The 18045-nt window shown below is 32.1% G+C and overlaps 1 protein-coding gene across 4 annotated transcripts in view; it reads left to right on the forward strand.

The window, feature by feature from the left end:
* Positions 1-33: 33 nt before the first annotated feature.
* LOC108909882 (serine-rich adhesin for platelets) overlaps positions 34-18045 on the forward strand; it is a 117479-nt gene continuing 99467 nt past the window's right edge. For all 4 annotated transcript variants that reach the window (XM_018714329.2, XM_018714330.2, XM_018714328.2 and 1 more), the window contains exon 1: positions 34-333. The gene's annotated coding sequence lies outside the window, so the exon portion shown is untranslated. The remainder of the gene's footprint in view (positions 334-18045) is intronic.

Below are 18045 nucleotides of genomic sequence, written 5' to 3' on the forward strand. Positions count from 1 at the left end.
TTCATTCTGCTCTGCGGATTCTCTGCCACACGGTAGGGTCCGTTCAGTGTCGTTGACGGCAGCGCTGTGTAACGTTCGCGGCATTCGAGAGTGCTGTGCAGCACCTGTACACACCATTCACCGCCGAGCAGTGGCATGTAAACATTAAAAAATTCGAACTGACCGCGGGCCACACTTCGTGATACTTACCAGTTATCGAACGTTTGCGTAAAGTGTGTATCGGGGTTACTCAATCGCAGTGGATTTGTTTTTTGTTTTTTTTTTTGGATGTGTTTGGTTCATGTGCGGATCGCTGTGTGGGAAATATGAAACAGTGACTTAATCGGTTCGCAGGTAAACCTTTCAAAATAGCACGACCCTAATGCCGAGCTCTTGTTAACTACCGACAACATAGCGACAATGTATTTTTATTTTTGAGGCGGACGTGTTTGTGATGTTGCAAAATTTTGCTAGGTGGCAAGTGTTATAAATATGGGGCAAGTTGCAGCAACCGCGATGTGCTGTGTTTCCTGCTAGTTATTATAAATATTGGCAAAACGTCAAACGGTCTAAATTTAGAGGATTATTCGAATTTATTTTGCAATAACATAAACTGATACCAATTGCCTCCTGTTTGTAATTTGCTTGCTACACGTGCTCAGCTGTACGAGACAAATTCGATTCCTTGAATGTGTTTTTACGGTACCGGCAAGGTTGTCGCAAAAAACAGGAGCAGTACAAAAAACACTTTAAACGTTTGATAGATTAGGTGGTTAGATCAGCAGGCTTTATTTTAATTAGCATTGATTGAAGCATTGGATATTTGTAATCGATAAATGCAAATAACAAAACGCATTCCCTTAAAAACATCCATTGCCGGTTTTGGTACTACCTTTTTGTTTTTTATTTTGAATAATGGTTAGGTCCTGTCGGGGTCCAGTTTATTGATTTAAGTAAGTAGTTATTATCTTGCAGGGTAACGAGTACGACTATCTTGTACGCACTATTGTTTTTATAACAGATTATTATGGAAATTCGAATATGTACTTGAAGATTACTGTTTTTATCTTTTCGGGCCTTGTAAAGGGATATCTTTTATAAGTGGCTGTTTATTACATCAGATTGGTTTTAACACGAAATGATAAAAGATATTCGGTTCTATGGGGAGTCTACATTATGTCTTCTACCTTGTAGTAGATCTTGTTTGGTAAGACTGAGAATCACTGATATACAAAAAGTACGCAAAAGTAAGCATCTGTTAAGAAGTGTGTAAACATGAGAAAGCACTATCAGTTATAACTTTTTTTCAAGGTACAACAAAAAAGTTGCAATAAACCGAATATTTTGTTATTAATTTTGACCTTTATACCTACACTTCCTTTTGAATATCGATTTTTGAACAAAAAACAGTAGTCAAATTAATTATATTTGTCAAGATAGAATATAACCCCTCACAAAATCCATGGAAAATGGGTCCGAGTCGATTTTGCTGAAATTGCAGTATGTTATAGTTTTTGACTTTCTGATTAAAAGTTGTCATGGGCCCAAAGTGATCCTATGAATATTTTCAGATATAAAGAGGGGGAAGTATGCGATTTTGGAAGTCAAGTCAAGGTCATTTAATTTGAATTAATCTCAATTCAGGTCCCACAGGTATAGGGCTAAGCTATCCCCGAATTCAGTTCCCCTAAAAAAAACTTATATACGCACTGGTTGAAATTCAATGCAAGCCTTTTCTTTAGTTTGATCTTGAAATGACCTTGAATTGACTTGAAGGTGACATTTAGGGTTACGCTATCTCCAGAGACAGATTCTGCGAGCCCAAAAACCTATACACTCACTGGTCAAATTTCAATACAAGTCTTTTCTTCAGTTTAACCTTGAAACGACCTTTACCTGACCTCCAGGTGACCTTAGATAGCTAAGGTATCCCTGAATTCAAGTTCAGCGATCGCAAAAGCATTGTACTGGTCTAAATTCATTACATGCCTCAGTTTTTGAATCCATCAACTTTAAACTTCGTGAGGCTTACTCAGGCCTACAGCTAAAATCACATACTTCCCCCCTCTTTATATCTGAAACTATTCATAGGATCACTTCGGGCCCATGACAAAAACTGTAACACACTGCAATTTCAGCAAAATCGACTGGGACCCATTTTCCATTGATTTTGTGCGGGGTTCTTTATTAATAAATTTTTTTTAATTCAAATTTCAAATTATCACATTTAAGTGCTGATTATTGCCAAATTCTGCTATTAAATCATATGACCTTGCCTCAAACTCTCAAAGAGTCTTTTTTCCTGCACACTATTAATAATTGTTCTTTAAATTGCATTTTATGATATGATTAACTTTCTAAAAATAATAAAGATAAAAGAGATTGTTGCCTTATGAAATTACTCTGTATTTACACGTGATTTTCTCTGGAGCCTACTTTTTGCCGGGTCATCTTTTAGCAAGGCACTAAAACTTGCTTGTAAAATTAACGACGGCATTTTTTCTGTATTTAGGTTACTTTTAAGTGTGTTAATATAATACATAACACTACTTAACGCAACTACAAAGTAATAATAAAACAAATCGAACGTTTGCGTTACATTTTAGAGAATTATGCGTATACAGCTTATATAACGTTATTTGTTATCGTTATTTCTTCGTTAACGATTACAATTACAGATAATTTAAGGTAAACAACGGTTACAACTTATACCGGTTGGCTTTCTAAATTTATAATCAATAACGCAAATAAATTTAGGTTTCTCCCACAAGTTTATAAGTATGACATAACGGTTATACACTTAGAAGAGAAAAATGCGATCGATGTATTGCCAGTTTTGTTCAACTTGAACTTGGTATTGTTAAAAAAAATGAAAAAAGACTCTTTAGGCATCGTAATCCACTGTGACTTTATGTTGTCATGCTGTTCGCGGTAAGATATTCCCACGACTCTCTAACCTGATTATAATGACGTATTTTATCGTGACAAAGAAAAAAGTCGCAGAAAAAGTTATGGTATTAAAACGCGTTAAAGGATAGTATTCACTTTTCGCATTGATCTTCTGATGTATTCTGTGTAACTTTGTGGAATATCTACTCGTATATACTTTTATACAGATGATATTTTATATACTCATCACTGATAAAATACATTAATAAAGTCCTATTAAAATACCGAAACTACTTAAGATACCACTAAGTGTTAACTAGTTTAGCCCAATTATATAAAAGGAGAAAGTTTTGAAGCAACTTGAAAACATATGTGCCAATTTTTAACAACCCATTCGTTGATACCGCAATACTTAATTATAAGTGTTCGCTATAAGTCGTTATTGCATAAATTTAAAGACTTCAAGTAAATATTTATTTTTCTATGCAGAAAAATAAATATCTGCAGTGTTACGATGTTGTAACACTGCAAATATATTAAGAATGTAAAATTAAAGGTCTTAATTGGTTTCTGTCACGGTATTATTATTAATGTGTTTAATAATTGATATTACTGAACTGAGGAAATATTTCGTTAAAAAACATTGAAATTTCAGGATTCAGGTGAATAGTGCATACTAATTTGAGCAATTAGCACAAGCGGACGAGCCACTAAACAGTTCACACATAAATTAGCGTTATACTGTTTTGGAACAATTAGAAACATGCTCGCAAGTGCAAAAAAAAAACTTTATTTATAACTATATCCTTATGTATGTGGAGATAAGGGCACTAAAATAAATGTTATTATCTTTTAAGCAACAGGAAAAGCGTGACTAAAAATTAGTTTCCTGCGATTCTGGGGGTTAACAAACGATGTGGCCCTGAAAGATGCAAACGGTTATCAAAGGGATTTTTGGAAAAAATGTAATTGATAAACTTGGACAAAAAACAGTCGATAAAAGCAGAAGAAAATTATATAAATGAAACATATGAAATTGCAATTACAGTGACAGAAAAACATTCGTCTATTATTTTTTGTCTCCGTGCACACAAGTTTTATTTCGACCACCTACTACTAATCATGTTTTCATAATACTTACAGATTAATAGATCACTCTCTGCCAGTAGATACAAAGCAACGTTTTGTGCCAGTAGGCAGTGACAAATACTAAATAGTAAATTTTTAAAGTTTTTATCAAAAAATTCACCCCGTATATGAAATTATTCATAGTACAATCATACCTATAAATTGTATGTCCAAACAGTATGTGATATAATATTCTTATCGTTAATCACACACTATTATAGCGTTTTCTAATAGTTTCCTGAATGGAACTGAAAATAGTCGTTGAATTAGTCAACATTTGAGTTTATCGGTATTCAGTACTATGTATAACTAGTAAGGTATTTTTATTGAATTCGTTGTATAAACAGGGAAGGTAATTTGTAAATAAACAAATATAAAGTAGGTTCGATAAGACTTATCGATTCAAGAAGTGACTTAAAATACTTGTGGTAGACTTCCAGAAGCACTTGATAAAATGACCTGAAATACAAATATCTATCGTTACTTTTACGGCTACTCCAGTTTTACTAAAAAAAATTACATCAATTCTCTTTTATTATTAATTATTTGTGTAAGATAACGTAAATTTAAGCAAATATATTCATTAATTTGGGATATATACTTGTTTACGAAGGTAATTTGAGTGAATGTAGTTAAATGTTTTTAATGTATGTTTTGGAATTTGTTTATTTTTGTTATAAAAACGTTTTAGTTTCGCTAGACTTTCCATTAATAAATGACCATGATCGTGTGGTACTTTTACCTTGTGAAATTATGTTTACATACAATATTCATTATAATATCAAATAATAATTAAATGGTTATTAAAATTGGAAAAAATATGAGTACTAACAAATCACCTTCCACACGAAGTAAATGTGAAATATCCTATTATATTATATAACAAATCTTCGAGGACAAATATTGTATAAATAAATTTTGGTAAAATAGTAGATACAGCGTTGAAAAACGAAACTAAAAAATGTAGATTAAAGAAGCTTTGTCTGGTGACTTAACTAATTGTAATTAAAGGTGAAATATACTGTATAAGATTATGTCAACTAATGGGGAATATCACTAAGAGCCCAATGTTTCGACGCTGCTGAATATTTTGGGATAATTTAATAGTTCATTTAATTCTGAATTGTATTCCTAAAAGAAAATCGATTTTGTTCGAAAAAACTCATGTTTGGTTTATTTTTTTAGTGTAAAATAAATTTACCACAAAGTTAAATTCAAAACAATTCTAAAACTCTTGTTTCGCAAAAAAAAATGAAGATTGAAAAGTAAAGTAGGTGTGATAAAAATAATTACGAGTTTTGTGAAGAAAAATATAGCGAGCACTTTTAAGTTAGGATACCTCTAAAACTTGTTGTATGGAGCAATTCTAACGTCGAATTTGGATTCAGTATAGTCACATGTTGTCGGCCTGTGCAATCAAATGGTCTGAGATCAGGACAATTGCGTGGCTCTTTATTTTTCATAATACTTCCTAAATAATTTATGAGAAAACACAATTCAGCCGAGTTTGCTTCAAGTACCATCATGAAACAACACATAGGTAGGTACTTGTTTTTTTTTATGTTCGAGGTTTGGCAGTGAGAGCCCTGTATTTTACAGAACATGGCAGTGACAGCCCTGTATTTTACAGAACAATGTCCAAAGTATTTGGGCCGGCATTATATGGTTTTGAATGGGTGCGTCTTGACTATTCAGACGATAAACCTGTTTCAACCCCACAGGTATTTTAGCGTACTTTTGTAAGGGACCAGGTGGGATAAACGTTTATAGAATGCGTAGGGCGTAAGGTCTGCGTTTTACATAACAGTTGGTCAAGTTGAAGGTTTAGCGTCGTCGGATCTTTTATGACGTATTTATCACATTTCGTTTTATATGCTAGTTCTCCCCGTCAGCACAAAGGTCTGAAAGGCGTAGTGCTTTTTCATGATTTTATCAGACAGCTTAATGTGCCATATCGAAAGTCGGTAGCGCTGTTGTTTTTATAAAATTCTTTTGTTGAGCGTCTAAATATTTAAAAAACTTTTTTAGAATATGTTTAACATTTTTCAGGCATCAGGTTATCATAAGACTGTACATGTCGGAATAGGGCAAGAAAATTAGGGCCTTGGTTTTTTGACTGGGCCAACGTTTCAATTTTATTTCCTTCCTTCCTCAGGGTTGTAGATTATAAGACCATTGCAAGCGCAAAAACTCTGTTTTATTATGACATTTAGTCTTTTAACAATTATTTTTTCTTGTTCAGATGAATGTTCAACTCAAATAACCACATTTAATTAACTTATTCGACAATTGCAAGTAAAATATTTAATTTTTAAAAAGTTTGGGGTCAAATATAAAAATAAATATAGCGTTATTTTTATCACTTTCATAATACACTATTAATATTTCTGTTTATTATAGATTTATAAATATTTGTGAATTTTTTATACGTGAACAGAAACGATATTTACCAGAAAACCGTTCATGTTTTCAATTTGTGATACATAATTCGCGTACTTATATCCCACAGGTCATATTAAAGTGATATATTTTATCTCTCCTCCCAACGATTTTTCTGAATTCTAGTCCCGGAGCATCGCGGTTCCTAAATGAATAAATAAAACTTATTTTACCGTTCTGGCTTTAATATAATGGCGTTTACTCGGCAATGAGGAAGAGACTACCGTTTATTTAAAAAAATATATTGTTTTAATTGGAAATGGCGTTGAAAATTCCTTCAAGAACGTGTGCACGGCAACAAATAAAGCAACAGCCCAATCGATAAGGAGGGGCTTCTTAACTTCCTTATTTATTTGGCTGCGGAAATATTTATAGCCGTATTTGTTATCGGAATTTGATTTTGATTAGACACGAACTGCCGACAAATCTGAAAATAGTTTGGTTTGCCGGTTATCTCGCCTGCTGTTAAGTTTTTATTCTACAAGTTAATCGTTTTAAGTAATGAAACGCAAGAATGATTTCGTCAACTTGTCATAGGTCAATTGAAGTGGGTATTTGCTCAGTAGGTCACGGCGATTGTTTAGAAGCGAGTTTTGTTTTGTGAAAACGGGAAGCGGTGTTTAAAGTGCTGATGTTACTTGGCATAGAGCGGATTCTAGGTGTTCCTTTCTCCAAAACTAGGGTTGCAATAACCTTGCAAAGTAAAAATATGATTATAAAGTTTTGAGGAATAGCTATGTATATGTCACCCTTACCTTACCACTATTGACCCTTACCTTATCTTTCCTTATCTTACCTTACCTTACCTTACCTTACCTTACCTTACCTTACCTTACCTTACCTTACCTTGCCTTGCCTTGCCTTGCCTTGCCTTGCCTTGCCTTGCCTTGCCTTGCCTTACCTTAGCTTAGCTTAGCTTAGCTTAGCTTAGCTTAGCTTACCTTGCCTTGCCTTGCCTAGCCTTGCCTTGCCTTGCCTTGCCTTGCCTTCCCTTACCTTACCTTACCTTACCTTACCACTATTATTTACGTATCGACCTAAAGAAATCACAAATGATATTTTCCACAATTTCATCATAACTGTTAGAATGAATTAATGTTTAATGGTTTGCGTTTTATCATACAATTTTTTAAAATATATTATTAAAAACAGTTAGAAAATTTACGTGTTCAAATCCATCATCAAAAACTCGCTGGCTTAAATATCTTAGATCTCGCTTACGTATTTGTTTACTCTCCTGGCTTGGTATCTTGTGCATCTATATTAATAATAAAAAAATAGAATAACATTTACCTAGCGTGGGAACAAAAACGAAATGTTTAGTTCCACATGAAGGTGCTGGTGTGGCTTGATACGAGGTCGGCTAATGTGGCTCAGGCAGATTAAATACTTCCAAGCTTTATTATATATTCATAATTTTCGTGCCCTATGACATTTTGCGTGCCTATAATTTTTCGTTGCATATTACCCACGCCCCGATAATATTTTGCATTTATATAACTTTATTAAAATGTATTTTTATGAAAACAAAGCCGTCTAGGCAGACAGGTACTTAATAATTTACATACCTATTAACTGAAACCTTTAAAATTCAGAAATTTTTAACTTGTTTGGTAATTTCTCTTTCGATATCTGATATTCTGTCTAAATAGACATAATTACTTCCGCTTACATTTATATTGGCAATGTTGACTAAGTTGTTGAGCTGTCAGTGCCAACAAAGGCCAATAGTGATGGCTGATCGATCGTTTAAGTGTACAGTACATTGGTTTAGTCACAATGAAAGCTCTACCAATCATACAATCGACTGTGTTCCTCTTTACAGCTTCTAGAAAAATCGTTCCGATGCGCAAAGTCTCGCAGCTTAATTAATTAAGAAGTTATTCAGTAACAGACAAAAGGCAAAAACCCAAAAAATCAAGATTAGGTATCTATGACCTGAGCCAGATGAAACTGTAAATTTGATATGACTGCCATACTCAGTATTGTTGTTGTTGATCAGACAACTGATGAATAAATTAAAAATACCCATTACGAGTTGTTTTTTACGTCCTACTTGCAATCCAAAAGATAACCTAAAACAAAGTGTATGTATAGTCCGATGTCTTGAACTGTATTCGAGATAGGTAGGTCAGTGCTCTTAAAAACAAACAGAGGAGAAGTACCTGATGTTTCAGTGATTAAATAGTTTGCAATAAATATGTAATTAAGGAATCTTATTCTTAGAAATAAAGAAACAGTTAGTGCGTCCGATTTTTTTAGTTAATACTTTGTGTAAATGGGAGGGGAATATAAGACGATGGTAAATATCTTTAGCTAAATTAAAATAAACGAAAATGTCATTCGTCTATCCTGACAACTAATGGGAATATTTGTATTCTTCACAAAAGAAAATCCTATCAATAAACAAAATCAAGATCAAATCTCTCAAGGTATATTCGTCATTGAATTCCACAATTTTATTCTAATTTCACTGTTCTTGTATCTGGTAAGATGACAGAGATCTTCTAATGAACCTCGAAAAAGGAGCACCCGGTATACTCCTCATATTAAAAATGTTATACTTATGCTTCAAGTTTTATTTGAACATAAATCATATAGCCAGAGTTATTGCTTTTGTTATATTTTGTTAGAAATAGGTTGGCATCTGTCAGAAATCTGATCAATTATGTAAGATCACATGCATCTGCTCTTAAATCAAGTAAAATGTTTATATGGGCTTCTATGCATCATAAATCTCTTCCGCTTTCTGATAGAGATAAAATATTTCACATGGTTTTACTGTTGGTAAATTTTTAAAAATTTCGTAAAACTGAAATGATCGGGATCTACATAGAGATAAAATCTGAATATCATACAATGAGTATTTTAGGTTAATTTTGAGTAAAATTTAAACATTTACGTAATATACCTACATTAGGTATTTTATTTCCTCAAATTTTCAACTAGGACGATTTCAAATCGCGTGGAACACGCAATGATGTCATCCTCGAAGAACCCATCAGGAATAAACACAAATACAACCTACATTAATACTGTTATCAAAAACGTGCGAAACGGGAGCTAATGACACGGAATGATGTGCTCTGAATGAATAATTGCACATACCAAGTTGCCGTGGCAACCGGAGAAATATTTTGGTCTGATTACAGCTAAATGTGATTTGGTTTTAACATTAACATTCCGACGGTTATCATTACCCGTCATCAGACTGAGGGGATAAGGTATCTTTATTATTTCAAATAATTAACCAAATCTATTGTACGGGCAATGTTAATGTCAGTGGGTAAAACCAAGAAGAAATCCTTCAATTTGTAACTGTATTTTAATGATAATACAACGTTCTTAAGTACCGTTTCCTTTTTAAATGTTATCCGCCACTAGATGCAGTGGTCATATGAAAAAAGAGGTGTTGCATTAATAGTGTGAGAAATTATTCTCGTTTATGTCCACATTTTTTTAGTTATGGAACAGTTAAACGTTACCAAAAGGTCAGTTATACGAGGAACACATTTCGCTGCAACTCAATGCATGTTCAAACTTTCAGTCGAAATTTTATCGCAAGACCCAATCAATTAAGATGCTAACGACAACTAAATGAGATAACAATTTAAGAGCATGTGGCGTAAATCAAAAAGTTCGGTTATTTTCTGAACAGGCCTCGTATATTATTTATATTTAATAATAGACTTTCTATCTACTAATACAAATAAAGAATTAGACGTACAAATAACTTTTTATCTGTTAAAAGCAATTCATAATGCTTTTAACATACATTAAAAAATTCGATAATAATCTACAGATACCCGTATAGTATCATACAAAAATAATTGTAAATCAGTTTAGGTATTCAATATAACTGTCCACATCTACAGTTGGCAGTGTAGTGCACTTTACGACATTTATAAATTATCTTGAGTAGATACTCGATTGTAAAATTAGGAAGAATTCGATAAATATGTTTGTTTATACACTTTACTTGATGAAACGGTCTATTTTGTGAGTCATTAAAATTTCAAGTAATTTTGATGGTCAGTTTTAGAGAAAATAATTCACAACTATCGTTATATCGAAAAAAATGTAAAAAAATTAGATACATTTTTATATTATCTTTTAATATCTCCAAAAACTTATGTTTTCTCAAAACTGCAGTGGTATGTGGTGGGTATAGTAAACGGTTCCTTGTAGCACGTAGTTTAATTAAGACATACATTTTTTCCAAAGCATTCAAAATGAAGGGTATTTGACACGTATAATAGATATTTTATGCCAAATTGAGATCTATAAACAGTATCCACATACAAATGTTTTTAAGCAAATGCTAGACCCAAAAAAACCTGTTCAAACAAAGCCGAGTGTTATTTAAGAAGTAAAAGATATAACTAAAACCTACAAAGAGGCCAAAAAAAAATGGCAGAAAGTAACCTGTATTTTAGATATCTTAAAAGTATGATCAGAGTCGCCCCCATCAGGATGAAAGCAAAATTATAACTAACATTGGATTAGACTAGCAATATTATTAAATACAGCTGGATTTATTCGTCGGCCAAACACACCAGACATATATATACACATATATTTTTAAAAAGTAAGCATATTTATGCTTTCGGCGACCCAAACGCGGACACTTTGTATATTTTGGACGGGAATCGAAACAGTGTATGCGTGTAACGAAATTCCAACAAATCTTCTTCGTTCTCCAACTTCCCGTCACAAGTTATTCATCCGTATCGGCAGACAAAGTCAAATAAGGAGGGAATTTCCTTAAGTGTATCCCAGACAATGAACCTCTTTGTTCTTTTTCCTGAATTTATGGATTATGTGAATGAAAATCGCCCCGATCTGCGTAAAAACAACTCACTTATGCACACATTGTCGAGGCTCGGGAGAATAAAAAGACAGGTACTCAGGTATCTGCATACATTATCGAAAATTGTGGGGGTCATTGATATTCCTGTTCCGTTTTGGTAACTTGCATTTAAACTTAAAGTAAACGGTGTATGTTGATGATTTACGTGATACGTTATTACTGTTATTATGAGCAAAAAATGTCATATGTGTAGGTAGCTACATATGATTACATATAAGGATAATAAAAATAAATTGTAATTGTGAAACAGTTAATTCATATTCATTAAACAGTTCATTCATATTCATTAAACTCATATTGATATAATACATTAACACACTAAACACATATTCATTAAACACAATTTAAATTCATTAAACACGTTCATATTCTTTAAACAGTTCACATTCATTAAACACAAATTCACATTCATCTTCGTTAACCAATTCATTCATATTCATTAAACAGTTCATATTCATTAAACACATATTTATTTAATAATACATAAACACATCAAATACCTATTCATTAAACACAAATTCACATTCATTAAACACATTCATATTCGTTAACCAGTTCATTCATATTCATTAAACAGTTTATATTCATTAAACACATATTGATTTAATAATACATTAACACATCAAATACCTATTCATTAAACATATTCATATTCGTTAACCAGTTCATTCATATTCATTAAACAGTTCATTCATATCCATTAAACAGTTCATATTCATTAAACACACAATCATATTCCTTGAACAGTTTATTCGTATTCATTAATATTTCCTTCAATTCATTTGTATTCATTAATATATTAATATTAACTGGGAAATATTTGAACGTACAATTTTCCGCTCCCATTTGAAAAAATTAACTTGACCTTGAAATAACCTTGAAGGTCAAGGTTAAGGTCAAATCTATCACCATTGAATAGCCAGGGAAAAATCCTAAATCTTTTGTCTGAATCATTTTTCCTCAAAATGCATTTTTCGAAAGTTATTGTGCTGTTTCCATACTTTTGGGACACGTTGTATATAATTTCTTATGAAAATTTTTAAGTCCAACACAATTTTGAACTTAACTTTCGATTCATGAAAATATTCCAAACGTAGGTACTTTTTACAGATTAGAACTTAGTTATTAGTTATTTCAAAGGAAAACGTATATTTCGGCTGATATATTCTAAAATTTCCGTGACGAGGTTTTAGTCGATGATTCGCTAGTGCTGTTCTGCTTTAATATTGATTTTTATTAAGTAATTAACCAAGTTCACTTAGCGTTCAGCTCATTAATAACTTTAATGACATCATCAGTCTTCCATTTTTAAAAATCAACTTCAGTGACTTAAATTTGTCATCTTGGATGTTCAATTTTTGCTTGTATTTTGGCTACATTCTCTTAGAACTTTGGGACCTGCGTTACAAATTTTATTCATTGGTAATATTTGTTGCTTGTTAATTTTAAAATAAATTGTGCAAGACGTAATATTTATCCATTACGCATACATTCGAGAAAAATAACGTAGATCGTCACCCTTCCAGGAAGAAGCTTTGATATCGAAATATTCTCTTGCCTTTTGTTTTTGCGGTTGAAATCATACAACCGTTTTCTATTTGATTCATCCGATAGGTATTCCCTACAGTCAGAGTACCGTGAATTACCAATCGCTATTGCGATAATTAAAAAGTGACGATAAGAGCAGAATATACTAATGAAACTATTGGTTTACTCTGAAGAGTGTAATTATAAAAGTGATCATTTCACCTATTTACATACTAATGACTATTTCGCTGCATTGTGAAGCGAAAGAGATGTAACATTCACCTTGTTTGACACCTCATTAATTTTGTTGAACCAAAACACTGCGCTACGCTTAAAATTATTTCGTTTCAGATATTGTAATTCAAATTTGATGCTAATTAAAGTTAATGTGCATCGTAACCTTAATATTTGTAATTTTCCGATGAACTTTGTTGCATTGCAAGATGTTTACTGGATTTATGACCAACATATGTCGAACTTTCTCTGTTGGGGAACTTTTCACAATCATTCCGATATAATATTTCTAATTGATTGGATGTAACAACTTCGGTATGACCTTTTTAAGTATATGAGCTCTTCTTCGCACCTATCGGTATTGTATTTGTAGGTACCAGCTAGCGTGCGAAGAATTCTTATGTTGTAAATCTCTTGCAGTTTATAATGTATTAATAATGATTGTTTAATGAACGCCATGCTGTGACCCACAAGTGAGGCTAACGTTTTGTTCTATTTGAAGCATCGTCTAACACAATATCTGTGTAAAGTTTCTACCTCGAATCCAATGATTTGAATTAAATAGTTATAAAATGTTCTTATCTTCAATGAAGATTGAAATATTTACGTTAAATATTCTTTCTGCTAAAAAAAGGAGTTATTACATTACGTATTGTGATGGTCTTGTTAGAATTTCCTATCTTGGTTTTACTTATCATTCCCAATGTTATAAGTCTTTACTATTCTGTGATTTGGAAGAATTTTAGAAGTTAACTAAAAGTGAGGTCAATTTTTCCCATCTCGGTTTGTTGGAATTTTTGTGGTTTATTAAAAGTAATTAAAAGCAAACCTTGACAATATTTCCGTGTGCTTCTTTACAAGTAAATAACTACTTATTACTTTTTGTGTATCATCCTAATTTTTCATCCTTAATACTTATTTCATTCATTGGGTTACTAAAGCGTTAATTCTTCTAAATACATTTTAAGTCAATAAATTGATTAGTTGCTTCACAGGTTATAGCATTTTTTAAATAAGTTATAAATATTTTACCTATTATATTACAGTAATGGTAACTTTTTTAACGTATCGATTGAAACCACGGTGCATGAGAGAAAAGGAACAGACGTTATTGCGCTGCTGCTGTAAGTTAATAATTGAGTAACTTTTGGTTTTTTAGCTTATCAGGTCTGGTATATAAAGTCTCGAATAGAAAGAAGCAAACAAATAAAACAGTTTCCTGTTGTTGCGCACTAGCCTGAGGTTAGATATTCATCTTTCCTTCTGATATCGAAACTTTGTGACATGAAATTATGGTTTAATTAAATTTAAATAATCCAGAAGTCAAGTTCATTGTTCTGAATGTTTTCCAGTTAATTGCGTCATTTGTTTATTGTTTATTTCGGTTCTGTTACAAAAGATAAACAAACAGGAACGATATGCTGTATGAGGATAAATAATTTGCTAATAATAACACCCAAATTCGACCAAATAATTTTTTTTTTTTGTACTAATCTTACAAAAGTTGATCCAAAATAACACCAAGGCATTTAATTTTTGATACACAGTAACAAGCACTACACTAAAAATCACTTTACCATCGTCAAAACATGCACAAACTAACTTCAAGTCAGATTCTCAAAATTGACGTGTAACTTGGACTGTAAGTAGAAAATAGCTCAAGAAACAAAAGTTATATAATGCCGATGAGCGCTTTGTGAAAAATAAAATATTGAAAATATCGGAATCGATAGAGGTATCAATTTTAAGCAAAAAGTATCTTATGAACATTTTTCGGTAAGTCAATATTTTCTGAGTTATTGGTGATTGAAAATGTACAACTGTTAATTCGCTTTTTCGGAAAAAATCGGTACAAAAACAAGAATTTTTTTACAATTTTTTTATGTGCTAACAATATATTAATAAGTACAAGTTCAAGCAGTTTAGAATGCAAATTTTTGAATATATTACGTTTTGATTGAAAACAATTTTTTTTAATTCCAAAGAAAAAATAATTATGTCCTACACAAATAAAAAAAAACAAAATATTCTGCGAAAAAAGATCTAAACTTTTGTACTCTTGAATATTTTTAGTATCGTTTTTATTTTTAGTTACTTTCAAAAATATCTTATTTTTTTGGAATTAAAAAAAAATTCAAATCAAAATATAATATTTTCAAAAATATGCATTCTAAACCGCTTAAACTTGTATAATATATTGTTAGCACATAAAAAATTCATCAGTTTTTGTACTGATTTTTTTTCTGAAAAAGCGAATTAACAGTTTTATTTTGATCATAACTCTGTTAATTTTTATACTAATGACTTAAAAAGTCAAGTTCATTTTAAATATTTTTTAAAGTACTTTAAAAAATTTTCTTGAACAATTGAACTTTTTTAGTTATTTTACGTTAAATGCTTCCAATTTAGTTTCCGGCGGACATGAAATTAGCTTCAACCAAAAATACTCAAATATTTTTTTTTCTATAAACTTCATTTTCTTCGTGATGTTTTTTTTTTCAAAGGATGTCTGTTTTCCGAGTTATTCGAGAAAAGCTACTGAATAACGTCTTTTTTAATAAAAAATTGTACATTTTCAATCACCAATAACTCAGAAAATATCTGACTTATCGGAAAACGTTCAGAAGATACTTTTTGCTTAAAATTGATTGCTTTATCGATTTGGGGTTATTTTCAATATTTTATTTTTCACCCCCTAGAAGGGGTGGCTTCCACCCCCTGGGCAAAAGCGCTTATAGGCACTATATAACTTTTGTTTCTTGAGCTATTTTCTTCTTACAGTCCAAGTCCAATATAGTCCAAGAACCCTTGGTTCCCTGGACTATATTTAAATCTGATCAGTAACGAGATTACTGAAACAATGTACTAATAAAGCTGCCCACGCAATAACCATAATTTTTTCTCCGCTGACATTGGATTTCGATTACAATACGGATAGAAAATGCAATTACAGCCTTGAGATAGGTAGCTGCGATCATGTTGTGCGGAATTGGTAGGTTCCGGAGGTATTTCGAACGCATTTTAATTAACTTGTCTCAAACTGAATAGCACTCTTCGCATTTCATTTGACAAGGTCGGTTAGTTATGATAATATAATTGCACGCTGGGCCCTTTTCATCGTTTACGCCGCTATGTGAGACGTCCACTTACCGCTCCCGTGCATTGCACGGATTCGCTGAAGGCCTGAATGCCGTCGCAGCCTCTCCGGATGTCGACCGACGCAACGGCTCTATTTCAGCTGAAGCGAAAGTGCAATGTAATCGTTATTCGCGGGACTTCCCCGCTAATCCAAGACGACATTTGTCTAGATTGAAAATTATTATCCAAGCGGCTTTTTACTAGATATTGCGGTTGTAATTCAATGCTGGTCAGAGCTGTAGCGTGCAGAGTAGTTGCTTGCTGCAGTATTACCGGTTAAAAAGTTAATTTTCCTATAGTAAGCACACGTTTCATGAAAAACGTACGGCATGGCCAAAAATTTCATTATTTTATAAAATAGAATTAAAATTAGTGAATTTTCCCCATACGCTACTTACAAATAGAGGGTTGCACCCTGTATTCCTAACCCCTGTATCAGCAAGTACGTACGGCGTCGCTTAAAAGTTTATCTATGTATCGATCCGAAACTTGCACTATAAATGACGTACTGTAATAAATCACCAAAACCCGGGCCAAAATTTTCGGAAAATCAAAGGTTTTCTGGATTCCGGTATTGCTATTTTTGTACGGCATTAGGTCGAGGTTCATTTTTTTTGTATCACCTATATACTTTAGAAATGCCGTACAAAAATGTTTTGCCGGAAACCACCCACCCTGTGTACTCACCTGTACCAACAAGAATTGACGGCATAGTTTCTAAAGTTATTGTTATATGTGGTAGTATTGATTTATAAGTAATTCATGCTGGGTCAAATGACCCCTTGAAAATTTTCGATGGGCTTGTAGTCTATTACTTCGAACGAAAAACGAAGTATTTACAGTTCAGTTAAATTAAAGTGCAAACTTGATAATTAATTAATTTGTGATTAATTTGTGATTAATTTGAATGGTATCTAGTTTTATTTCATATGAGAGAGGCACTTGCCTCTCTCACTTGGTACTCGTCAAATTCCACAATTTTGTCCAGCATGAGTTCAACACGTTAACCTACAAAAAAGGATGACACAAAATCCGCTTAAATGAAAACACAACAATCTTTGTTGTTTCCTGGAAGTTGAATGCATTAATATTATCAATTGCATTATTAAAGATAACAACAACGTTTGAATGAAACTCTTCATCCGGAAATGAAGCAAGAAATATAACATCTGTAATATTCTATTCATAAATATGGAGCAATAATGTCTATTTTTTTTTTTTTTCACAAAACGCATGATAAAGAATCATTACTGTACAGACTTATCGTTTTAATCAGATTGACATCAGTGAACAGAATAGCTTTGTTATTATTCAATAAATTATTATTAGTCCTTGAATTTATAAAATTATTTTAATCATAATTTTCGCAAAAATACCAACTTTGAGATACCACGTTCAAATTTCATACCTGGACTACTATTAACATTAGAAACAACTTCTTTCAGTAACGTTTTTAAATTGCTCTCAAGAAACTTTAAATACTTTACTCTTGGCACAAATTCACGTTTCCTTATTTGCTAACCACCCTGTATGTTATTTTGAAAGTCTGAGTATGGCTAATGACTTTTCACGATAAGAAAAACTTTTTACGAAGAATTACTTTTTCCCTTAAAATCCGAAATAAGGAAAATTACAAGTATCCATCAGGGGACACACTGTATATTTAATTCCCTTGTACGTTTTTGAGACACACAATATTTCAAATCAGTCATAATCGTCTTGTTACGCAACAGCTTAACAGTTACGCAATTTTTTCATCTTTTACAAGGAATGTAGTTACTTGTAACCGTTTAAAAAAAATAAGTGTTATTATTTAATAATGAAGTCTATTAATTGTTTAA

Source organism: Anoplophora glabripennis, unplaced genomic scaffold (assembly GCF_000390285.2).
Source record: "Anoplophora glabripennis isolate ALB-LARVAE unplaced genomic scaffold, Agla_2.0 scaffold28, whole genome shotgun sequence".
NCBI classification, from domain to species: Eukaryota; Metazoa; Arthropoda; class Insecta; order Coleoptera; family Cerambycidae; genus Anoplophora; species Anoplophora glabripennis.